Source organism: Lactuca saligna, chromosome 5 (assembly GCF_052625555.1).
Source record: "Lactuca saligna cultivar CGN05327 chromosome 5, ASM5262555v1, whole genome shotgun sequence".
Taxonomy (NCBI): domain Eukaryota; kingdom Viridiplantae; phylum Streptophyta; class Magnoliopsida; order Asterales; family Asteraceae; genus Lactuca; species Lactuca saligna.
The window spans coordinates 190766426-190793148 of record NC_136421.1 but is presented as its reverse complement, the minus strand read 5'-3'; the positions used below and the strand labels follow the sequence as shown (position 1 = coordinate 190793148).

General features: G+C 40.3%; 1 long non-coding RNA gene across 2 annotated transcripts in view; it reads left to right on the top strand.

The window, feature by feature from the left end:
- The first annotated feature begins 1136 nt into the window (after positions 1-1136).
- The window catches only part of LOC144998136 (uncharacterized), a 40734-nt gene continuing 15147 nt past the window's right edge, over positions 1137-26723 (top strand). Inside the window, exons 1-2 of one of the 2 annotated variants that reach the window (XR_013660145.1) lie at positions 1137-1375; positions 6506-6643. This is a non-coding gene — a long non-coding RNA (uncharacterized LOC144998136). Of the gene's footprint in view, positions 1376-6505; positions 7617-26723 lie in introns of those variants that run through there. The other variant, XR_013660144.1, reaches the window with a different exon arrangement.

Here is a 26723-nt window from a genome sequence, read left to right as displayed (position 1 = left end):
TGTATATATATATATACACATACATATATATGTATGTGTGTATATATATATATATATATATATATATATATATATATATATATATATATATATATATATATATATATATTATATATGAGAACGTTAAATTAATTGGAAAATGAATACCAAAATGGCATACTAGTCATTTCAAGTATCGTAAGGGATTAATCGTGCAAAATTAAATTAATGAGGGATGAAACGTGCAACTTTTAAGACAACAAGACACAATCTGAGTTAATTTTTGAAAATAAAAACTGAACATGCCTTTTGACACATACACGTGGGGACGATTCGTGTAATTTACTCTTTCCGATAAATAATTGAATAAAAATGCAATGTGCTTAAATATATAACCACAAGAAAAACAAAAGCATAGACATCTAACTAGACAAGTATGAATTGTTTTTAAAAACATTCTTTGATCTGTTTGTTTGATCTAAGGCTATCAAAATTTGGATCATATATATAATTGTTTTACGTTTTACAAAATCGTGTTTGTAACATCGAATTGTGATCGTAAAACCCCACCAAAATCATTTTAAAGGATAAAAATAAATTTACGCCCATAAGTTGATCATTTAATTAACAATAAATAGTTTAAAACATTAATAACACATCTATGATACAACATTTAACAATAAACAATTCAAAAAATATTTTTTAAAGATGTATATTTGATGTATTTAGTTAGTCCAAGATAAAAAATTTAGATTTTTAAAAATTAAATAAACAGTAATGATCAAAATTTTGATTTTTTTAAAAGAAAGAATAACGATTGCACGAGCTTACGATACAATCTTACGATCCTACAGTCCTACTCAAGGGTGGTTCTAAAGAGGTGTCCGGTGTGGTACTCACAACATCTAAAAATCGTGAACGCAGTGATTTTTTTTTCAATTTTTTTTACATATTGTGCCACTACTAAAAAGACTAGCAACTACGAAAAAAACCGACAACTACTTAAAAAAATGTTGATATATTGGATTAACATGGCCCAAAAATTAGTAGCCAAATGCTTTTAATTATGATACTATTAATTTTAGCCCAAAAAAAATACAAAAAATAGTCCCGTGGCATATGGATAGTTGGATATATTGATCCAACTGGCTCACTAATTCGGCATAAGTACAAAAGAAATGAAAAAAGAGGTCTCTGACCTCCTGGGTTCGCTCGTTGCTACTTGCCTGCTTCCTGTCGACATTCGATTTCTTTTTTTTATGCCTCTATGGCTGATTCATTCACATCTTCTTCTATTGGTTGCATTGTTGGGTGAGTAGCAAAAGTCGAATCCCAATTTTTGTTGCTGAATTCGACTCCAAGTAATTCCCCAAGCCCTAGCCTAATAATGAAGCAAGTAAGTATTATTGATACTTTGAAATTTTACCAATTTGTTTAGGTTTGTCAAAATTGATATGTTTTTATGTTGACTTGGTGAAATTACTATGTTTTTATTGATGTTATTGACTTATTGCTAATTTTTTTCGAAATTCAAATTATATGTATAGGTTTATATGAAATTGAAATTGGTCATTATATGATTGTTTGATTGTGTTACTTGTTTGGTCTTTGTATGATCGTGTTATTTGTTTAGGTTTATATGAAATTAAAATTGTATGTATAAAATGTTAATTTACTTGTTTAGGGTTATATGAAATTGAAATTGTGTATAAAATTGAAATTGTTTAGGTTTATATAAAATGTAAAATATGTATGATTGTGTTACTTGTTTAGGTTTATATGAAATTGAATGTATAAAATGTAAAATATGTATGCTTGTGTTGCTTGTTTAGGTTTATTAGCTTAAGTGCATGAAGTGATAAAATGCTTAATTGATAAGTTAAAGTGTTTGTCTTTAAATTCATGATGTTGTAATAGAAATATGTATGTTTGTGTTACTTGTTTAGGTTTATATGAAATTGAAATTTTGTATGATACAAAACAAAATAATATTCAAAGTACATTGTTATAATTGAAAGAAAAAACAAAAATAAGATGCTATAAGTACTATAAATATGAAAAAGAAATGAAAATAGAATGATTTAATAAACAAAGTAATAAAAGTACATTAACATAACTATAAAAGTTATTAATAGCAATATACTTTTATATCATGTTTTGACCAAAAAAAAAATAGCACACCTACTATCAATTCATGCGTCCGTCTTATACACCCATCTTAGATCCTATTTTATTTTTACCAAAAAAGACTCAACTATTTTATATGCTTTGATATTTGATAATGCCATAACGGGTCGATAATAATCCTCAAATGTATCGAAGTCTTACCTTTATAATACCCACCTTTTTTTTTTTTTTGTCTGTCAAATAGGCGATGATGATAAAATGGTATCCATGACAATTGTAGGGGTTTACTTGACAGGTAAACAAATTTAATTTATAAGATTCATTTTCGTAAAAGAAAAAAAAAATACAAATTAATGATAAGCCATGATTAACGAATTAAATTTGTAAGATTCATCTTCATAAAAAAAAAAAGAAAAAAAAAACAAACAAATTAATGATAAGCCATGATTAACGATCATTATTTGCAATGAAATAAACACAAATTCACGATCATTTGGTGTTAAAAATTAAATAAATAAAATACATACATATGAGAGTTTGCAACGAACTAAATATTAGAGTTTGCAATTGTAGTTCGGTTAGGCCCTTATATCTTCCTTGTACTTTGATCAGAGGGGAGTATTAAGCTGAGAAAACATAAAACATAAAACATAGATTAAGATAAAAAGGGAGATCGATGGAGATCAAGAACTAGACGCACGACGATAGTGACTTAATATGCAGGTGACGACTTTAGTGGCTAGAACTATATGCAACAGCAACGACGAAGAACTGATATCTGACGAAGTTGACGTTATAAGACGTCGGAGACGACAACAGAGGCTATGTCAATTGCTTAGATGAGAGATGTTTTCTTTCGGAGGAGAAACATGAGAGGAGATTGGAGAAGGAGAAAAAGTTTTGATAGAGAATCCACCTTCAACGACTACTAGAGAAGGTCGTTGAGGTGGAGGGCGGTGACTATGAGTTATGATTAGCAGCAGTGTTGTTTTAACCTAGAACTATATATATATATATATATATATATATATATATATATATATATATATATATATATATATATATATATATATATATATATATATATATATATATATATATATATATATATATATATATCCAAAACAATAATAATTATATTGACTTGACCAATTGGATTTTTTTCTTTTCTAATATAAAATTTAGCAAACATGAACTACAAACCTACTTGATCTAATCAACAGCCGTTAGCGTGCAATTAACTCAGTTTGGAAGTATGGTACTAAAATACACGGACGAAAACGGAATTATTCAAATAAGAGACTCCGTTGTAACAAGCTCCAAAGATAGTTTTTTTTCTTTTTCTTTGTTTGTTCCCCTTTAGTTCCTTGCTAGTTGGGTTTCTTTAATAAAAGTCCCTTTAGTTCCTTGCTAGTTGGGGAATCTACGGTTTTAGGGCAACGGGCAATTATTTCGTCAAATCATGTACTGTTTCGGGTTAATTATAATTTTTTTTTTCATTTCGAAAATCTAGAATTGTAGGTTATTTTATAATCTATGATTTCCTCTCGACGAACTATGGTTTCCCAAACCATAGTCTACAGTTCTAGGTAAAAAGTCTACGGTTTTAGTTTAACTTTTAAATAAATTGAGATTAGTTTTTTGAGAATTATTTTGATAAAAAAATATTGTTTGTAAAATGTAGAGTGGTTTTTTGAAAATTATTTTGTTAAAAAATATATTTTGTAAAACTACTCTCAATTTATTTAAAAAATAATAATAAATAAAACTGTAAAGTTTTTACCTAGAACCGTAGACTATGGTTTGGGGAACCGTAGTTCGTCGAGAGGAAACTAGAGGTTATAAAATAACCTATAGTTTTAGATTTTCGAAATGAAAAAAGAAATTCTAGTTAACCCGAAACAGTAGCCGATTTGACGAAACAGTAGCTCATTCTAATTACCTACAGTTTCATAAGCTATTTTTGAACAAAACATAATTTTTGGCTATTTTTGGATACATAATTAGGGAAAATAACTACATTAGTAATTCTTTCATAATTGTATATTAAATGTGTACCCGTGCAAAACAGTGACGATAATAGTTTTTTTGACGAATAATTTTTTACGTAGAAATAATTATTAGATTTTATTATTAGTTATTATTTAACTAAAATTTACCAATTTTCAATCAAATATTTATATTTAGAACTTATATTTATATTGAATGCTTATACATTTAATGTAAATTAATTATTATCGTTGTCTAGTTTAAAAAATATAAATTAACTTATATAGATGAAATTAATACTTATATCTACGGTTTTAGGGCAACATGCAATTGTTTCGTCAAATCATGTACTGTTTCAGGTTAATTATAATTTTTTTTTTCATTTCAAAAATCTAGAATTGTAGGTTATTTTATAATCTATGATTTCCTCTCGACGAACTATGGTTTCCCAAACCATAGTCTACAGTTCTGGGTAAAAAGTCTACGGTTTTAGTTTAATTTTTAAATAAATTGAGATTAGTTTTTTGAGAATTATTTTGATAAAAAAATATTGTTTGTAAAATGTAGAGTGGTTTTTTGAAAATTATTTTGTTAAAAAATATATTTTGTAAAACTACTCTCCATTTATTTAAAAATAATAATAAATAAAACTGTAAAGTTTTTACCTAGAACCGTAGACTATGGTTTGGGGAACCGTAGTTGGTCGAGAGGAAACTAGAGGTTATAAAATAACCTATAGTTTTAGATTTTCGAAATGAAAAAAGAAATTATAGTTAACCCAAAACAGTAGTCGATTTGACGAAACAGTAGCTCATTCTAATTACCTACAGTTTCATAAGCTATTTTTGGACAAAACATAATTTTTGGCTATTTTTGGATACATAATTAGGGAAAATAGCTACATTAGTAATTCTTTCATAATTGTATATTAAATGTGTACCCGTGCAAAACAGTGATGATAATAGCTCTTTTGACGAATAATTTTTTACGGAGAAATAATTATTAGATTTTATTATTAGTTATTATTTAACTAAAATTTACCAATTTTCAATCAAATATTTATATTTAGAACTTATATTTATATTGAATGCTTATACATTTGATGTAAATTAATTATTATCGTTGTCTAGTTTAAAAAATATAAATTAACTTATATAGATGAAATTAATATTTTTAAAACTGTCATTTTACACAAAAATAATTTTTTTAATAACATTACTTAGTTCAAGTTTTCAAACTTTTGGCAATGATTATTGATATATTAATACATAATTGATTGTACAAAAAGCTTTGTGTTTTACACATCTTAAAATTCAATATATGACTAATATGCTTTATAATATAGTATGTCTAGTTTAAGAGATATAAATTAATTTATATAGATGAATTTAATATATTAAGATTGTTATTTTGCTCAAAATTATTTTTTTTTTAATAAAATTACTTAATTCAAAATTTTAAACTTTTGGCAAGTATTAATGCTATATTAATGCATAATTGATTGTACAAAAAGTTTTGTATTTTATACCTCTTAAAATTCAAAATATGACTAATATGCTTTATAATATAGTATAAGATATAACATAAGATATAATAACGGTTTCTTAACCTTTTTAAATAAGGTATTTTTTAGAACCTTTGTGAACAGTTTTTCACTGTGACTGATGGGTATTTTTTGTTTTCATTTTTTCTTTTGTTGGTCTAATTTTGAACGGCTTTATATATATATATATATATATATATATATATATATATATATATATATATATATATATATATATATATATATATTCTCCAACAGTCAAAGATATTGTTCATTGTGTACGCGGTTCGTCCGCTTTACCATCGCTGCTTTCATTGGATTGGTCCTTCCACGTAACCATCCACCGCCTAAAATCTCTCTCATCGCTCTTTCCATATTTCACCTTCACTCTTTAGTCTTCTCTCATATGCATCACTACCTACCACCGCCTCAATGCAAACATGCATTTCAATATCGGCTTCTCCATTTCGTTTGGATCTAATGGTCCTCCAGCGAGTCATCTGATTTCAATCAGTTGGTCTGATAGGCTTCCATTGATCGACTCATTGATCTTCAGCATCAAACCTGAACAGTTCGTTGATGATCCGGATTTCCTTATTAGGATTTCATCGGACTTTCCTTAATCACCATTCATCTTCACCACAAAAACCTTCACCACACATCCATTTTCTGGAACCCTCCCGAGTTCTACAGGGAAACATCGACAATAAGGAAGATAACCCTCCCTGTATTGGTGTTATTTCGATTTTGGGTATATTGTCTTTTGCTTCTATTTGATTTTCAATTTCTGTCTGTTGTTGTTTTGATTTTGGGTATGTTGGTTGTTGCTTCTATTTTATTTTAAATTCCTGTTCGATTGTGTCCTAGAAACACCACACAACAACGAAAGAAGATAAAATATGGGAGAAGATCAGCAACATCAAGAAGAGGAAGCGAACAAGGACTTAGGTCCCTTCCTCCGTTCCATTGACACAAGATTAATTCCTCTTATGCAAAACCTACAAGGTCCCTCTCTTTCTCCCTCAATATCAGTTTTCCATAGGTGTTTGATGGTAGCACGGAGACATGACATCGTTGTACATCACACGTGTGCACAAGTAAAAATTTGAAATATGGTAACAGGTAAAAGATTTACAATTTATTAAGGTATTTTATTCTCTCTCTTATGCCTTTTAATGCTCCAACATTTGCTATATCCACTGCAACTAAGATGTTTTCCACACACAAAATTTTTTTTGTTAGTGATTGAATTAACGTTTCCTTTTTTTTTTTGTACGTTTGAAATAAAATAGGACTAAAAAATAAAGAATCACATTTATATCTGTTTCCCTTTCTCGATATAAACAAGAGCCTTTTCAGTTAAGTGACTTGAAATTTGATTTGGATTGATAAAAAATGTGTCACACCCTCAAACCAGATGGCGGAAACATCTGAGGGCTCACGTGACTTAAATTGAATATCATCATAATGAATATACATGAATCATAACATAAACATCACCATGCATCAATATTTTACAACTGACATTGTTCACATCAAGTGCATTGTTTTAACGTTACAAATCCATAACATAAAGAGTTTGATAGTTTTCAAAAGCACAACAACCTAATCATACTTGGTACTACTCCTCAGCTTACATGTTACCTGAGAATACAAGTTATTTTGAAAATGGTCAACATATGGAATGTTGGTGAGTTCATAAGCAGGTTTGATATGAAAAATGTTTTGTGTAGTTTGAAAGAAAACAACCCAGAAAATCCGATATTTTCTGAAAAGACCATTGTTTATATAAAAGTGTGAAGATCCGTAAATATATGCATGATGATTTCCAGACGTGTATAGTTGAAAAGCTTCGTATCAAAAGTACCAGTGAAAAATGTTGAACTTCCCCAGAAAACCCGATGTTTTCCGACAATAAAATAAAAAATATCATATAACTGTTCGAATTGTTATTCCATCACTTGAATGATTTTTGATTTGCCTTGATTACTTGATTATTATTGGATTTATTTATGTGAGTCGTTATACCATGCATGATAATGACTAATTCGTCTGTCTTGGCACTCTGGTGAACGTCATAATTGATCTTAAGATTTTGTCACCCTAGATTGACCGAGTCTAACTATAGCGAACAGCTGAGGTATGGGGGAGTCACCCCCGTATAGATCTATACACAAACTCTCGCTCTCCCTCAAGGAGACTTTGATTATAACTACAGACTATAACTGACACACGTTGGTGCCACCCGTTATTACTCACTGAATCGCAATTGACTTTGATTACTATTGATTATCGATCCGTATTTGTTTACTTGGATTGACAATAGGCCTAATAAATGAGGAGAAGAGGATTACAAAATCCTACTAATCCCACGTGTTTATTATGGCTATTGGATATACAAAGGACACGCTGACCCATTTCGCATTTGATTCACTTCGACCTTACTAGCAATGCTAATGGGCCACTAAGGCCCAATAGCACTTAAAAGCCATTGAAGGTCCCTTAAATATGAAATTGGATCATAGAAAGCCCAATAACATTTATTATTATCCATTGGGCCCAAAAATCATGTTAATGGGTCACAAAGACCCAACAAGCAAGATTGGAACTTTCAAGCCCAAAGAATTTAATGTTTACTTCTTTTAGGTATAGTTTAATTGTTGGAAATTTTGAACGGGTGATTGTCCATTTCGCATCGGAACAAGACCGGTCGGTTATTTTTAACGATGTTGGAGTTATACTTATTTTCATCTTTCAATTTTCATGAATTGTAGTTTGGTATTTTTATTTTAACTCAAATATCTTAAAATAAAATAATTGACTCTAAAATCTTAGTTTGAACCCCTTTCAACCCTTATTTGATAAAATTGACAATTTTAGTCCTTTTATATATAAAAAGACATTTTAAGCCCTTAAACCATTTTCTTGACACCTTTGACCCAAAGACTTGTTCAAGTGATATTTTTAGCTCAAAACTTATTCTTTGGCAGTTTCAGCCCTTCTATAAAAGTATTTTTCGGTTAAAGCCCAAACTTTTTGCAACTTTTACAATTTTGACCCGAAATCCAAAAAGTTTACAATTTTGATCCTTATTTGGAAATTACAACATTATAACCCCTGAATGTGTTTTATTCACCCTTTTACCCCTTGATTTGATAATTTTACCATTTCAACCCCTTGAAAGTTGTAATTTTCGTGAGTTTTGGCTTAATGGGTCGAAAAGCCCAAAATTTGGCCCATTAAGCTACAAATTATATTTCTAGCTCTTAAAAGAGTATGATATTCATAAAAGCATTTATTTTTACTGTTTTGACTCTTTTAATCCTTAAAAAAACGTGGATGGCAAATTTTCAACCCAACTTTTGTTTATTTGACAATTATAGCCCAAAAATGAGTTTTATGTTTCCATATGTTTGTTTTAATCTTAGAGGGTAATTTTCTTAACTTGTTTAGTGTAAGATGTTCTAGATCATGTTTATCTTCCTCTTAGATCCATAGATCTCAAGATTTCCATTCTTTTTGTTACATATTTATCACATAAACACATGAAATCACACATAACATACACATATACATAGATCTACACATTTTACTTGTATTCTCCCCCATAAAACATATGAAAACCAAAAATAGAGGGGTATGAACTCACCTTGCTTAGTTGTTCTCGGTTTGAAGAAGAAATGGGAAGAGGTGGAGGTGATTCTCGGCCCTAGCAAGTTTCTTGAGAGGTCATTAGGCTTAGATGGGTTCTAAAAAGCATGATCATGAATTTGCATGAGTTAAGATGAGATGTTTGATGAAATATAGAAGTTAAGCCATGGATTCAAGTAAAGACTTACTAAGAATGATGGTATTAATTGATAAACTCCTTGAAGACACACACCAACGCTCGGAAATTTAGAGAAAAAGGGAAGAGTTCTTGAGAGTTTTTTTTTTTGTAAGAGTTTGATCAAAATGAAAATGGTGGTGGTGTGTGGTGCTCTCGACCGTAGATAAGGAGAGTGAGGGAGCAATGAGCTTACCTTGATATATGAGGGATATAACTTAGAGGTATGTTGGATAACCATAAGGTGTCAACATAAAAGTCAACTCTCTTAATCTCCTTCTTATATATATATATATATATATATATATATATATATATATATATATATATATATATATATATATATATATATATATATATAGAAAAAAGAGGGATGGAATGGGCCTTTAATGCTTGGTTCCAATAATAAGAGTCCCATTTTGATGGTTTTCGGCCCATTAGGCCCTTAGAGGTGTTTATGGCCCAATTAGAATGAAAGAATGGGTTTCATAGCTCATTAAAGCTAATTAGGTTAGTTATGGCACAATAAGGTCCATTAGGGTATTTTATTTCATTATAGGCCCATTATGGCTCATAATGTTAAAATAAATGAAATTAGGTCCAATTAGGGCACATTTAAGAGTCCTAAGCCCAAAATTGTCAAATTAGGAGCTTATTAGCCCATTAGGCCCAATAAGGCCCAATAAGGAAATCCTTGTATAGAGTGTTTGATGGAAAATTTGTTGTTATTAAATAAGCATCATACATGCTTTCACATTTTTGTTTCACTAATGTTATCATTGTTGTTGTTACATGGTATAGAATTCCTAGTTGTGACATCATCCCCCCGTTAGAGGGAATTTTGTCCCAAAATTCTTTTTAAAGCTAGATTCAAGAATGCGAGAATAGGTGAGGGTACTTCTGCTTCATCTAGTCTTCGCGTTCCCATGTGAAATCGTCCGACGCTTTGCGTTCCACCGTACCTTCACAATCGGAATGCGACTTTGCTTAGTACGTTTCACCTCCCTGTCCATGATTTCGACTAGTTCTTCGACGAACAGGAAATTCTCGATGATTTCTTTTTCTTCAAGTGGAATGACGAGGGTTTCGTCGGATAAACACTTTTTCAAATTGGAAACATGGAACACGGGATGTACACTGCTGAGCTCAGCGGGTAGCTGCAGTCTATAAGCCACTGGGCCGATTTGAGCAAGAATCTCGAAGGGTCCAATATATCGTGGGTTCAGGTTTCCCGGTTTTCCAAAACGAATAACCCCTTTCGAGGGAGAGACCTTTAACAGCACTCGATCCCCGACTCAAAACTCCAAAGGATTTCGCCGTTTATCAGCGTAGCTCTTCTGTCGGTCTTGTGATGCTTGTAGTCGAGCTCTGATTTGAACTATTTTCTCCGTTGTTTTGCGTATGATCTTCGGTCCCATTAACGCATTGCGTAGTGTCTGTCCTCTTGCTAGCATGGTGTTACCTACTTCAGCCTAGCATAATGGCGATCTACATTTACATCCATACAACGCCTCGAAGGGAGCAACTTTGATGCTCGAGTGATAACTGTTGTTGTACGAGAATTCGATTAAGGGAAAGTGCGTACCCCACGACTCTCCAAATTCTATCATACACGCGCGAAGCATGTCTTCAAGTATCTGAATGGTTCGTTCGCTTTGACCATCTGTTTGCGGATCATAAGTAGTGCTCATGTCGAGTTGTGTTCCTAGTGCTTTCTGAAGTGATTGCGAAAAACACGAAGTGAATCTACTATCTCTATATAAGATGATAGATACTGGCACTCCGTGGAGTCTCACAATTTCCTTAATGTACATCCTCGTTAATCGTTACATTTTGTATGAGTCTTTGATTGGCAGGAAATAAGCGGATTTTGTCAACCTGTCGGCTATTACCCATATGGTATCCAAACCATCTGTCGTCTTGGGTAGTTTGGTCACAAAGTCCATGACAATCCTTTCCCATTTCCACTCGGGAATTACTGGTTGTTGTAGTAGTCCCGAGGGCTTCTGATATTCCACCTTTACCTTAGCACAAGTAAGGCATTTGCTAACATAGATGGCAATTTCTGCCTTCATGTTGGGCCACCAATAATGTTGCTTGTATCTAAGTACATTTTATCTGAACCCGGATGGATGGAGTATCGTGTCTTGTGGACTTCATTCATGACCACTTCTCTGAATCCCCCAAGTTTAGGGATCCAAATGCGGTTCATAAAATAATATGCTTCGTCATCCTTCACTTCGAAATTCATTTCCATCCCACGTAACGCTTTGCTTGCTTTGTTTTCTGTCTTCATGGCATTGGACTGGGTCGCTCTGCTTTGTGAGGTCAGGTGGGATTGAATGTTTATGGAGAGAGTCTTTACACGACGATTCGAGTATTCTTTCCGACTCTGTAACGACCAAAATTTTCAACAAAATTTAAACTTTTCAAAAACAACCCATTTTAATAATGTTATTACAAAAAGGTTTTCAATACATTTATTATCAGAGTATTCCCATAACCATATCATAAAACACAAACTCGAGGAGCGGTACGATCACGCCTTTGCCTTGCCACGGTCTCCTGAAGAACCTGAAAAACATTAAACCACAACTGTAAGCCCGAAAGCTTAGTGAGATACCCCTAAAATACCAACCACATATACCACACACATAACATGCAATATCATATCGAATCACAGAACAACCATACATATCGGGTCTGCTGTGTGACTGGTCCGCCGCACCGGCCAACAGTCCACCTGGTCCACCCTCCGCGTCTAGCCATATACATCGAGTCTGCAGGGTGGTTGGTCCGCCCGCACCGGGCCTTCAATCCACCTGGTCCACTCTCTAAGTCTACAGTATGACTGGTCCGCCTGCACCGGGCCTTCAGTCGGCCTGGTCCACTCTCCGAGCCTCGGCACGTCTGGTCCACCCTCGTGGGGCCTACAGCCTATCCGGACCGCTCACTGGGCCTTCGGAATAACCGATCTGCCCTGGGTATGTTGGCCTACAGCACAAAGCAGGTCCCGCCTCAACGCAACCCCAGTCAAACAACCATGTGCACATAAACATACAATCATATAACAATTCATATTCAATCAAACCGATCTAGCAGATCACGCAACACAACATACTCTAAGCAGGATACCGACCTAACCGGTCACTAGCATAGCATCATCCTATATACCAGGATATCGACCTTAACCAGGTCTCTAACGAATACCATCCTAACTACCAGGATGCAAACATAGTAAAACAACAACATAACAACAATACCCGGATTACAATCTGATAAAGGGCCGGCCTTGGTGCCTTAGAACCTGTTGATATAGTGAGGATAACTCACCTCGCAACTGCTGACTGGAAAGATAAGACCGAGATGCTCCGACCACTGACACAATCTCCACCACTGGCTAACACCAACACTGAACTCAAAACAAAAGCCAAAAATTACCAAATTACCCCTGGAAGTCAACTGGTCAACCCTTGGTCAAAGTCAACCTCCTGACTGACTCTACTCGCCGAGTCAACCCAATGACTCGTCGAGTCCCCATGCTTAGAACTTCCCCAATCCGCGACTCAACTCGCCGAGTCTCGTAACTCTGAGTCCCCTCGCACTCAACTCACCGAGTCCTCCCTTGAATCGCTGATTCATGACTCAACCAGAAGAATATTAGGACCTCACGACCAGACTCGTCAAGTCCAAGAACAGATTCGCTGAGTCTGAGGCTATCTTCAACCTACTCGCCGAGTTGTTCTTCCAACTCGCCGAGTTCCAGTCCATCTTCAAGTAACTCGCCGAGTGCCTCTAGATCTTAACCCATACAGAAGCTTGTCAGGCCATGCAATCGATCCAAAACGTAGATCTACCCTTCTACAACCCTTCTATCACGTAAAGTGGCAAAATTTACGTGAATCCAAAGAGATTTAGGCATTTTACACTCTAGGCTAGGGTTTGGGACAAGATGGCTTCACCAATCACTCATTAACAGGGACTTTAATGCACTCTATACCTTCTCCATTCCAGATATGAGGTAGCAACCTCATATCTAACCTTCAAACTCCATATACCACAAGCCAAACTTTCCGTATAACCCAAAATGATGAATCTAAAAGAATAGCAGCCCAAAGAACGAGATATTACCTCAAAATGAAGCCCCCGACAGCAAGGAATCCGAATCTAAGCAAAGCCCCTTGCTCCAAGCCTCCTAACTCTCCAAGATCTTCTTCCAAATTTCTTCTCCAAGGCTCAAATGCACTCAAAACCTTCACAAACGCGTATCTAGGGTTTCTGGACTTCAAGGGAGATCAAAGAGGCTGGGGAGAGGGTATAATGTCCTTTATATAGGGCTCATCCCCCGTAGTTAGGGTTTTCTTCACACAGCGCCTACTCGTTGAGTCCAGCCTTAGACTCGTCGAGTTGGCCACTTAACATGCAACCTAAGTCGCGACCCTACTCGCCGAGTCCTCCCATGGACTCGCCGAGTTGCCCTTCAAATTTACACTTTGTACCCCGAACTTGCACTCCTGGACTCGGGATGTTACAGACTCAATGCATCAGCTACCACGTTAGCCTTGCATGGGTGGTACTTGATCTCGCACTCATAATCGTTTAGCAGTTTAACCCATCTTCGTTGCCTCATGTTCAACTGTTTTTGATTTAAAATGTGTTGGAGACTCTTGTGGTCAGTGAAAATGGTGCATTCTCTACCATAAAGGTAGTGCCTCCAAAATTTTAAGGCGAAGACTACAGCTCCCAATTCTAGATCATGGGTCGTATAGTTCAGCTCATGTGTCTTTAGTTGTCAGGATGCATAAGTTATCACCTTCCCACGTTGCATGAGTACACAACCGAAACCATGATTCGACGCATCGCAGTAAACTACGAAGTCTTCTGTTCCCTCTGGTAGCGATAGTACCGATGCACTGCAGAGTGCTTGCTTCAGAGTTTGGAATGCAGTTTCTTGCTTACCTATCCATTCAAAGGGTACACCCTTTTGTGTAAGCATGGTAAGTGGCTTGGTTGTCTTAGCGAAGTTCTGGATGAAGCTCCTATAATAGTCTGCGAGACCTAAAAATTTGCGGATTTATGTGGGTTTCGTTGGGATCACCCATCCTTCGATGGCTTTGACCTTAGAAGGATCCACGTGTATCCCTTCTTGACTAACAACATGACCTAAAAAGGTCACACTACGGAGCTATAACTCACACTTAGAGAGTTTTTCATATAGCTTTTTGGTTCGCAGGGTTTCCAAGATTTTTCGGAGATGTTGGCCATGCTCCTCTTCGCTTCGAGAGTAAACTAGAATGTCGTCAATTAAAACGATGATAAAGTTGTCAAGGAATGGTCGGCAGATTCGATTCATTAGGTCCATGAATGCAGCAGGGGCATTCGTTAGACCGAATGACATTACGACAAATTCATAATGTCCATAATGAGTTCGGAAAGCGGTTTTGAGGATATCCTCTTCCCGTACCTTGAGTTGATGGTATCCAGATCGCAGATCTATCTTGGAGAAATAGCTTGCACCTTGAAGTTGGTTAAATAGATCATCGATTCACGGAAGTGGATAGTGATTTTTGACAGTGAGCTTATTTAGTTCCCTGTAGTCAATACACATCCTAAAGGATCCGTATTTCTTCTTAACAAAGAGAACCGGAGCTCCCTAGGGTGAGAAACTGGGTCAGATGAATCCTTTGTCCAAAAGCTCACTAAGTTGGCTGGACAATTCTTGCATCTCCGCAGGAGCTAATCTGTAGGGCTATTTGGTGATGGACATAGCTCCTGGCACAAGGTCAATTCGAAACTCCACTTGTCTTTCTGGGGGTATCCCCGGAAGATCTTCAGGAAAGACATCCAGGAACTCACAAGCTACTGGAATGTCTCGAATATTAACCTATTCCTTGGATTTATCCACTATATGAGCCAGAAACATCAAGTCTTTCTTTCGTAGATACTTTTGTGCCTTAATGCACGAGATAAGACGAAGGTTTATGCTGTGTTTGTCTCCGTATACAATCAGGGTTTCGTGATTTGGAAGGTGAAGGCGAACGGCCTTCTCGTGACACATAATTTCAGCATGGTGGGGGCTTAACCAATCCATGCCAATAATCGCATCAAAACTCCTAATGGAAACATGCATTAAGTTTATTTGAAAGACATGTTGGTTCAAGGTTAGGGTACATCCGATATAGATTTCCCCAGTGGATTCTGTTTTCCCATTGGCCATTTCCACCATAAAGGTTTCATTAAGCTTTTGGGGTTGTTGCTTTAACAAGTGTTTAAATTTATTCCTCACAAAGCTTCGTTCTGCTCCGATGTCAAATAGGATGCATGCATAAGTGTGGTTTAGGTGAAACGTATCGGTGACTACTGTGGGGTCCTGAACCGCTTCTCCCTAACCCATGGTCATCACTCTTCCTGTTCCTTCATTCCCAAGGTTGTTGTTGTTTGGGCAGTTTCGACGGAAATTCCCAGTCTTTCCATATCCATAGCAGGTGTGGCTCGGTCCTGCATTGTTGTCACTATCGTTGGTGTTGTTGTTATTGTTGTTGTGGTTGTTGTTGGTTTTGGGGAAGATAGGTCCTGCAATATTTTTCCGTGTGACCTTTCGATTTCAACTGGTACAATGCATCTCCCTGCATTCGCCATTATGATGGAGACTGCACCTTGGGAGATTTCTGGAATACTGCCTAGGAGCACTTGGAGCTGCTGATACTGGAGCATGTGGTGTGGAGGGAACGTGGGTGGTTGCAGCATTAACTATCACTGTCTGTTGCTTCTTTGATGACTCTAAGCCTTGTCGTCCCTTTCTCTTGTTATTCTTTCCTTTCTTGTTGTCACTCTCCTTCTTGCCTTCAGCTTCCCCTGGCTTCTCGCCCTTCTTGTTGTTGTGGTCGTACAGTTTCTTAGCCAATCTCTTGGCATTTTTTAAGGTTTCGGGATTTGCAGCTATCACATTTCCTTGAATTGGGGAAGTTAATCCCTAGATGAGTCGTTCGATTTTCTTTCCCTTTGAAGTAATCATGCCAGGGCACAACAGAGACAGTTCGCTAAACCTTGATATGTATGCGTCAATGTCGGAATTTCGGATGGTGAGATTCCACAACTCCTATTCCATCTTCTGAATTTCGCCTCGCGGGCAGTACTCAGCCATCAACATTTCTTTCATCTCCTCCCGCGGCATAGAGTTGGCTATGGGGAGAGTCATGGCTTCCATGTGTCCGTTCCACCAGGTGAGAGCTTGATCAACGAACGTGCATGTGGCAAACTTCACCTTCATCTCCTCAGGGCACTCACATATCTCGAACATCGATTCCACCTTCTCAATCCATATTTTTAGGGTTATCATCCCCCCAGTGCCATTAAAGGTTCGTGGCTTACCATTAGTGAAATATTTGTAGGAGCATGTCTTGGTAGGTCCTTGATTTATTCCGTTGTTCGAAGTTCCAGCCCCTTGTCCATTGCCTCCTCCATTATTCCCTTGGTGAATTTGTGCCATGGTTGCGGTGACCACAACAGATACAACTGCTTGGATTGCAACTGAGTTGACTTCGGGTGGGGTTGGCCCAGGGTTTCCACGGGTTGGTCGTTAAGGCATATTTCTGTCATGGAACGGAAAGATGTTGAGTGTCTAGGATTTATGCGAGTTTGTGGTCCTATAAACTAGGTGTAGTGTATTTACTTAAGTTCTTTCACTTGTTAACATACAATTATGGATACTCAACGCATAACGGATAACAATATCACAATAGAACACACATATTTTTCACTAATAATATTCGTACTTTGATACATGAAAATTTGCTCGAAAGAGCATACATAAGTGGTGCAAGTTCGGCAGCGTAACGACTCTATGAGTAGTGTAATCACTTAAACATAGAGTCGATGGTGTAACATCCAAAATTTCAAACAAATTTAAACTTTTAAAAACATATCAAGTTCATCAAATATTACAACTTTGTTTTCAAAACATTGTTTATCAGAGTCTTGTCTCCAAAAATAACATAATAGGAGGAGTTGTACGGTCATGCCTTGGCCTTGCCGCGATCCCCTGATGTACCTGGAACAATAAACTGAAACTGTAAGCCCGAAAGCTTAGTGAGTTACCCCAAAATACCGATACACATACAGTTCCCATAGCAAGATCAACATTAGCATATCATACCAATCAAAACAGAACAGCATGCACTGGGTTCACAGCTTTACAAGCTAGACTACCCCTAGGCCCTCAGTACGAGTCTGGAATGCCTACCGGGCCCTCATCTCTTATTTGGAATGCCATCGAGCCCTCAGTAGAGTCTGGAATGCCTACCAGGCCCTCAGTTCTTATCTGGAATGCTCTCGAGTCCTCAGTATGAGTCTTGAAACGACCCAAAAATACGACCCAAAAATTTTCGTTTTTCAATATAATCAAAATCATAATATGAGTATCATAATAGAAAACATACGCGATGTATCACAAATCATAATAAAATACTGTGCGGAAAACTGTATCATACTACATCAAATCCAAAACACTAAAAACCATCCCCAGGATAAAAGCTAAGCTGTGATGTGTGCGATGCTGTCACCCCGAGCTCTTCCCTTTGCTTGCGGAAGTACCTGAAACCAAAACTGAAACTGTAAGCATGAAGCTTAGTGAGCTCCCCCAAAATACCACATACCATACAATAACATATAAACACATATTGGGCCCCGCTCACTGCAGCGGGCCGAAACCCGGAAACTGCATCGGACCGAAGTCCGGAACTGACTGGGACCTTGTCCCCTGCATTGGACCAAGGTCCGGAACTAACTGCATTGGACCGAAGTCCGGAACTATCTGGGACCTTGTCCCCTGCATCGGACCAAAGTCCGGAACTAACTGCATCGGACCGAAGTCCGGAACTATCTGGGACCTCGTCCCCTGCATCAGACCGAAGTCCGGAACTAACTGACTGAACATAGCATAGCATATCAACTAGCATGAACACATATACTACATACTGCATCGGGCCGTAGCCCGAAACACATAACATATAACACATAGCACATAAATCCTGTCTGAGCCACGAAGGCATCAAACATACCAACTACTACATCGGACCGAAGTCCGGAAACTACTGCTAACTGGACGGGCCGGCATTGTGGCCTTAGACCCATCCCTACTGGAAGGAAACTCACCTCGTAAGCTGGCTGATGAGTGTGTGGCTCGGGAAGCTAACGGCTGCTGCTCCTGAATCTCCTCGGCTACAAGTCCATAAAAACACTCAATCAAATACCAACACTGCACTTGGGGTAAAATGACTCTTTTACCCTAGGTCAAAGTCAACTCTCTTTGGGCTGACTCGCCGAGTTGGGCCACCCAACTCGCCGAGTCTTACTCTCACTTCTCAGTTCTACACACTGCTACTCGTCGAGTGTGGCATCGACTCGACGAGTACCCTCTTGATCCAAGAACTCAGACAATCTTCATCCGACTCGCCGAGCCGCAAGAACAAACTCGACGAGTTGTTCTTGATCCTAAGAAGATTGCCTTGGACTCGCCGAGTTGTATGAACAAACTCGCCGAGTCCCTCCATCACTGAGTCTACTCTCAACTCGCTGAGTCCACTCCCTAACTCACCTCGTCCACTCGACACTGATAAAACTGAAGGACTCGGGAACTCGCGACCCAACTCGTCGAGTCGTTCTTCCCGACTCGCCGAGTTGCCGCCATGCAACTGATTTTTACTCGATTTTGTTTGAATCCAATACATACAATTGATAGATCTGAGTCCAATAAGCTGTTTTACCACGTAAAGTTTCCAACTTTACGTGCACAACCTCATGAATAAGGGAAATAAGGCTAAAAGATTTATAAAATAGGTAGATCTATGGTTAACATGCAATATAACTCCAAAAAGACAGTAGATCTGGGCTCTACAACACCCCAACATTTAGATCCAAAGATATCTCGGCTTAATAAGGCATTCATGCAAGTGTAAGGCTTGGAACAAGCATCAACTAGCTCTTAGGAGAGCTCTAATGGAAGTTTAAAGCATATAACAAGAAGGAACTCCGAAAATACCTCAATTAACTCAGATTTGCCCTTGGATCTTTGCACTACAACACTTCTCCTTGCTTCTTTCTTCTTCTCCTTCTTCACACCTTCACAAAATGGCACCAAAACACATATAAGCTCTCAAGGGAGGATTAGGGTTCTTTCACTGTGTTCTCAGGGTGAGGGAGGCGAGAATGGGGGCTATAAGGTGGTTTAAATAGTGGGCAACCCGGGGATTTAGGGTTTCACCCAGACGGATGGACTCGCCGAGTCCATCATATGGACTCGCCGAGTCCCCGGCTCACGCGTGCTTGCAGACGCGACCCTACTCGGCGAGTCAGGCTATGAACTCACCGAGTCCCTCTTGTAAAACTCTCTATAATTACTAATAAATCAACATACCGGGAACGGGTCGTTACAATTCTCCCCCACTTGTCTCAGACTTCGTCCTCGAAGTCTGCTACGGCTGGATCTGCAAATAACTTCGGGTAGTGCGCTTTCATTTCCTCTTCAGCCTCCCACGTCCATTCAGACCCCTTCCGGTGCTGCCACTGCACCTTCACTAGCTGAATTACCTTGTTCCTCAAGGTCTTGGTCTTCCGTTCCAGAATCGCGACCGGCTTTTCGATATAATTCAGGCCGCGATCAACCTGAATATCCTCTAAGGGAACGACTGCTGTCTCATCCACCAAACACTTCCTCAACTGCGATACGTGGAAGGTGTTGTGTATCTGACTAAGCTCCTCAGGAAGATCTAACCGATAAGCAACCCGACCCACCCGGGCCAAAACCCTGAAAGGACCAATAAATCTGGGGCCCAATTTGCCCCTCTTCCAGAACCTGATGACACCTTTCCAAGGTGAGACTTTCAGAAGAACCATATCTCCCACCTGGAACTCCAAGTCCGAACGCCTCCTGTCGGCGTAGCTCTTCTGCCGACTCTGCGCAGTCTGCAGCCTACTACGGACCTGCTGGATCAATTTCGTCGTCTTGAGCACCACTTCGGTGCTCCCTATGACTCGCTGACCGACCTCGCCCCAACAAATCGGGGTCCTGCACTTCCTGCCATATAACATCTCAAAAGGAGGTCGATCAATGCTCGCATGATAACTGTTGTTATACGAGAATTCCGCTAACGGAAGATACGTATCCCAACTGCCCCCAAAATCTAGAACACATGCCCTAAGCATGTCCTCGAGAGTCTGAATCGTCCTCTCGCTCTGCCCGTCAGTCTGAGGATGAAAAGCGGTGCTGAAATGGAGACGAGTACCCATCTCGTCGTGGAATCGCTTCCAGAATCTGGACGTGAAACGAACATCCCGGTCCGACACCACCGATACCGGCACTCCATGACGTGCCACAATCTCTCGCACATAGATATCGGCTAACTTTTCCGCCGATATACTCTCCTGAATCGGAATAAAATGGGCACTCTTCGTCAACCGATCCACTACTACCCATATCGAGTCCACTCCACGTGCGGTCCTGGGGAGTTTGGTGACAAAATTCATGGTGATATCCTCCCATTTCCACACGGGAATGTCTAACGGCTGCATCTTTCCGTGAGGTCTCTGGTGCTCCGCTTTGACCTTCCGGCAGGTCAAACATCTCTCAACATACCAAGCGACGTCTCGCTTCATGCAGGGCCACCAATAATCAGGTCGAAGATCTCGATACATCTTCGTCGCTCCTGGGTGGATAGAAAATCGAGACTTATGAGCCTCGTCCATCAATACTTGCTGAACCCCACCCCAGTACGGTACCCACACCCTACCATGAAGCGTCAACAAACCCCGACTGTCGTAATCAAATGAAGCTACTCGGCCCACTATCCTCTCGCACTTCTGCCTCTCCTCCTTGTGGCCCTCCATCTGAGCCTCCTTGATCCGCTCCAACAATGGAGTGATCACTGTCATCCTCATACACAGATCTCTGATAGGGGCTGCCGACACCTTACGGCTTAGGGCGTCGGCCACCACGTTGGCCTTCCCTGGATGATAAAGGATCTCACAGTCATAGTCCTTCAGCACGTCCAACCATCTCCTCTGCCTCATGTTCAAACTCGGCTGATCCATAAGATATCGCAAACTCTTGTGATCCGTGTATATAGTACAGCGGACCCCATAAAGGTAGTGTCTCCAAATCTTGAGGGCAAATACAACTGCCCCCAGCTCCAAGTCGTGGGTAGGATAATTAGCCTCGTGAGGCTTCAACTGTCTCGAGGCATAAGCTACCACATGGCCTCGCTGCATCAACACTGCTCCCATACCTGTGATCGAAGCATCGCAATAGACTACGAAATCCTCTACTCCCTCTGGCAAGGTAAGGATCGGAGACTCGCACAATCTCTGCCTGAGAGTCTCGAACGCCGCTTGCTGGTCAGGCCCCCAATGAAAAACCACCGACTTCTTGGTTAGTCGGGTGAGCGGCACTGCTATCTTGGAGAAGTCCTGGATAAATCTCCGATAATACCCTGCCAATCTTAGGAAGCTCCGAATCTCAGATGGAGACCTCGGGACCTCCCACTGCATCACGGCCTCAATCTTGGCTGGATCTACCAAAATACCCTTCTGGTTGACGAGATGCCCAAGAAACTGCACCTCGCGCAACCAGAACTCGCACTTGGAGAACTTAGCAAAAAGTCTCTCCCTCCTCAAAGTCTCCAACACCTCCCGCAGGTGCTCCTCGTGCTTCCCCTGTGTCTTGGAATATACCAAGATGTCATCTATGAACACTATCACCGACCGATCCAGCATCGGTCTGCACACGTGGTTCATGAGATCCATGAACGCGACTGGGGCATTGGTGAGCCCAAATGGCATCACCACGAACTCATAATGACCATACCGGGTCCTGAAAGCAGTCTTCTGTACATCCTCATCCCTAACCCTCATCTGATGGTAACCGGAGCGTAGATCGATCTTGGAGAACCAAGACGCTCCCTGAAGCTGATCAAACAAGTCATCTATCCTCGGAAGTGGGTAACGGTTCTTCACCGTTACTTTGTTCAACTCCCGATAATCAATACACATCCGATGCGACCCATCCTTCTTCCTCACAAATAAGATCGGCGCTCCCCAAGGCGAACTGCTCGGCCGAATGAAACCCTTATCTAACAGCTCCTGAAGCTGTGTAGACAACTCCTGCATCTCAGGGGGAGCAAGTCGATACGGTGCTTTGGCTATCGGAGCCGCACCAGGAACTAGGTCGATCCTGAACTCAACCTGCCTCTCAGGAGGTATCCCCGGCAAGTCCTCGGGAAACACATCCGGGTAGTCTCGAATAATAGGAACATCATCAATCGTCGTCTTGCCCTTATCCCGGGCATCCAAGACGTAAGCTACAAAACCGGCGCAACCCTGCTGAACATAACGCCTCGCCCTTGCGGCGGAACAAAAGGTCGGTCCTCGCTGGGGCCTCTCGCCCTGAATCACTATCTCTCCCCCACTGGGAGTGCGAACCCTCACTAGCTGAAGCTCACAATCAATCACCGCCCCATTGGGGCTTAGCCAATCCATGCCCACAATAACTTTGTTCCCTCGCAGGGGAATAGGAACCAGATCCACTGAAAACTGCTCATCAAATATCTGAAGGGAACACCCTCTATGTACTCTGCCGACCCTCACGGTCCTATCATCTGCTATCTCAACCTCTAATGGACAATCCAGCTCCCCTGGAGCTCTGCTAAATCTCTTGCTAAGCGCAAGCGATACAAATGATCGGGTGGCCCCCGAATCGAACAATACCAAAGCAGGGATGCCGTTCACCGAGAACGACCCTAAATAAAACGTATCATCAAGTAATATTCAAACGATATACCAATAATTAAAAGATGAAAGAAATATACATACCCGTCACTACATCAGGAGTCGCTCGCGCCTCCTCTGCTGTCATCTGAAATGCCCTGCTCTTCGCCACTGGCGCATCAGCTCGGCCCTGCCGGCCATCCGTAATCCTCAAGGTGGCAGGGGCAGGTGCAAACACCTTCCTTGCTGCAGCTAAACTGGGACACTGGGACTTTTTATGTCCCCTCTGATTGCACTGAAAGCAAATCAGATCCGATGCTGTAACCGTAGTAGCAGGGGCCGTACAATCCCTACTCATATGCCCAGTCCGACCGCACTTGTAGCAGCCGGAACTCCCTGCCTTGCACGCCCCCTCGTGCAATCTCCCACACTTGCCACACCGACCGTGGCTCTGCTGACCCCTGGACCTGTGATCTGAAACCTTGGGCTTTTTGCCCACACTGCCTGAACCCGAAACCGCCTCCGGTTTCCTCTTCTTCTCCATCTCGAGATCAATCTCCCTCTCTCGGGCTCTAGCAATCATGCCGTCCAACGTTTTACAACTGGACCGGCTCACAAACATGCGAATGTCACTCCGCAACATCTCATGATAACGGGCCTTCTTCATCTCCTCATCGGCTGCATACTGAGGAACAAGAAGAGCCCTCTCCCTGAACTTAGAGGTGATCTCCGCCACTGTCTCGGTAGTCTGGGTAAGGTCCTGGAACTCCCTAGCTAACTGCTGCACCTCAATGACCGGTGCAAACTCCGCCCTGAGCATGGTAGAGAAATCAGCCCAGGTCATGGTATCCAATGCTGCATCATCCCCGATGGCATGTCCGACCTCCTCCCACCAATCCCGTGCCCTGTCCTTCAGAAGACAGGACGCCAATCTGACCTTGTCCCCCTCGGGACATCTGCTAGTGCGGAAAGCGTTGGCCACATCCGCCAACCACCTGGTACTCGCTATGGGGTCCCGTGCCCCATGATAGTCTGGAGCTCCGCATGCCCTGAACTCCCTGAAAGTGAGTGTGCGCGACCCCACCACGGCCGCCATCTCAGCACGGAAAGTACTCAATCTCTCATCCATCAGCTCCAAAATACCCTCCTTGATCAAACCGAAGATCACAGGAGTCTGCTCTAATATGATGCGAGTAACCTCAGAAGAAAGGAACTCCCTAGTCTGCTCATCCATCTGCCCGACCTCCGGGCCTGATCCCGATCCTGATCCCCCTCCGGCATCTGAACTGCCGGCTGCTGGCCTCGGACGCAAAACTACCATTTTGAAACATATCATAACAACATCAGAACACTGAAATATCTCAAGGGATCATGATACTACTACTAGCTTCCTGGTCTTGTCTTGGCCTTCCTTGATTCGAGTACGGATCCTCTGCTTTCAGTAGTACGGGCCCATACTACCTTCCACATCTATCCGTACTTTCATCAAGAACTGCCTTGACTCCACCAAGTCACTTCTACTGCTGCTATTCTCTGCTACTCTCATCCTAGGCTTGCCCTAGAGAAAACTCAAACTCAATACGACTGGTCCTCAGCTGCTGTAGGTCTCCTCATAATGCCAGTTAGCCACCACCTAAACACCATCACATGCGATGAGGATCAGATAATCCTTCAAGTAAAAGATCCGTCCCTACAACGGTTGGACTCAAACAAGAGCTGCACAATAGGGCCAGTTCCAGCACTCTGGGATTATTCAAACCTGATTACATGTGGTGTGGCGTGTTCACCTAATGGCTAACTCCCATTACTCAGAACCCCACCAAGCATGAAGCAAGCAGCATTCGGATAAGGGAAACAGACTCAAGCAAAACTATTCTTATAACAAGAAACTGCACTAGCATAGGATGCTAAGCTCATACTATCAGGCATAACCTAAACAGGCTATCCTACTGCTGTCTACTCAATTCTAGCATGCAATACTCATAAAGTTGTAACACATAAGCAGGCACATAAGGCATTCTCCTAGATCCTTAGTCCTACACTAGCATGCTGTTCTACTGAAACTGAAACTGAACAAATAACTTGTATGGGTAATTTGGGAGTACTTACTTGAGCTCGGCTGACCGCATGCACACACCTCTATCTTGTTAAAAACAATTCTTTCTTTCTAAGTGTTTTCGAAATTCTTTTTGTAAAACATTTTATTTTACTAAAATCTTTTATTTCCCTTAGTTTGAGTTCAGATACACCCGGAAGTGTATCCGAATCCCTCAAACTAGGGCTCTGATACCAACTTGAAACGACCCAAAAATACGACCCAAAAATTTTCGTTTTTCAATATAATCAAAATCATAATATGAGTATCATAATAGAAAACATACGCGATGTATCCCAAATCATAATAAAATACTGTGCGGAAAACTGTATCATACTACATCAAATCCAAAACACTAAAAACCATACCCAGGATAAAAGCTAAGCTGTGATGTGTGAGATGTTGTCACCCCGAGCTCTTCCCTTTGCTTGCGGAAGTACCTGAAACCAAAACTGAAACTGTAAGAACGAAGCTTAGTGAGCTCCCCCAAAATACCACATACCATACAATAACATATAAACACATATTGGGCCCCGCCCACTGCAGCGGGCCGAAACCCGGAAACTGCATCGGACCGAAGTCCGGAACTGACTGGGACCTTGTCCCCTGCATCGGACCAAGGTACGGAACTAACTGCATCGGACCGAAGTCCGGAACTATCTGGGACCTTGTCCCCTGCATCGGACCAAAGTCCGGAACTAACTGCATCGGACCGAAGTCTGGAACTATCTGGGACCTCGTCCCTTGCATCGGATCGAAGTCCGGAACTAACTGACTGAACATAGCATAGCATATCAACTAGCATGAACACATATACTGCATACTGCATCGGGCCGTAGCCTGAAACACATAACATATAACACATAGCACATAAATCCTGTCTGAGCCACGAAGGCATCAAACATACCAACTACTACATCGGACCGAAGTCCGGAAACTACTGCTAACTGGACGGGCCGGCATTGTGGCCTTAGACCCATCCCTACTGGAAGGAAACTCACCTCGTAAGCTGGCTGATGAGTGTGTGGCTCGGGAAGCTAACGGTTGCTGCTCCTGAATCTCCTCGGCTACAAGTCCATAAACACACTCAATCAAATACTAACACTGCACTTGGGGTAAAATGACTCTTTTACCCTAGGTCAAAGTCAACTCTCTTTGGGCTGACTCGCCGAGTTGGGCCACCCAACTCGCCGAGTCTTACTCTCACTTCTCAGTTCTACACACTGCTACTCGTCGAGTGTGGCATCGACTCGACGAGTACCCTCTTGATCCAAGAACTCAGACAATCTTCATCCGACTCGCCGAGCCGCAAGAACAAACTCGACGAGTTGTTCTTGATCCTAAGAAGATTGCCTTGGACTCGCCGAGTTGTATGAACAAACTCGCCGAGTCCCTCCATCACTGAG